Consider the following 691-nt stretch of genomic DNA (forward strand, 5'->3'; position numbering starts at 1 on the left):
TGTTTCCACTGCCTCATTATCCCATTCAGTATTCTTAGAGCCAGGTTCTTCATAAAAAAGATATTAACTCTGAAGCTGAAATACAAAGTGAAAAAATAACCCCCAGGAGTGGTCTCTTCCAAGTTATATAATCTAGCTCTTTAGAACCAACATGTAATCAAGATTTAGAACACAGCACCTAAACTTGTTGCTAGATTACATTCAAAATAATTCAAATGTTAAATTTCTTCCTATTTCTAGTTGCTTTGAAAAGCTCTCTTCAGGACAGACAGGTTTATTTTCACCAATTTTTAGCAACTTGCCTTACTGCATTTTTCCACAGAAACATTATAAATAACAGATTCTCAGATCCAGTCGTCCATAATTATATATTTATAAACTAAGAGCAGTTATAACTTCACACACTAAATTACAGTATTCCTAACAAACATTAGGAATTTTTGAAATTAGAAAACTAAAGAAGTTCTATTTGAGGTTCCCCACAGTCACCTGACAGAATGACTAGAAGTCCTGTATAGGTCATTCTTTGTGTGATTCCTTCAGGAATTTGTGAGTCATCCTTGTGCTGGGGCCATGCTGATCTTCTCTGTATCACTCCACTGTTAGCATATATGCCGCTGAAGCGAGCACTCTGTGTGATTCTTTAATGGCTTGCAGTTTTTCTAACCCTCACATGCATTATTCTGTTGGG

General features: G+C 35.7%; 1 non-coding gene across 1 annotated transcript; it reads right to left on the bottom strand.

The window, feature by feature from the left end:
* Positions 1 to 522: 522 nt before the first annotated feature.
* On the bottom strand, positions 523 to 630 carry LOC115285063. The gene has a single exon (XR_003905407.1). It is a non-coding gene; the product is annotated as a U6 spliceosomal RNA (small nuclear RNA).
* Positions 631 to 691: the final 61 nt, after the last annotated feature.

The sequence above is a fragment of the Suricata suricatta genome, unplaced genomic scaffold (assembly GCF_006229205.1).
Source record: "Suricata suricatta isolate VVHF042 unplaced genomic scaffold, meerkat_22Aug2017_6uvM2_HiC HiC_scaffold_36999, whole genome shotgun sequence".
NCBI classification, from domain to species: Eukaryota; Metazoa; Chordata; class Mammalia; order Carnivora; family Herpestidae; genus Suricata; species Suricata suricatta.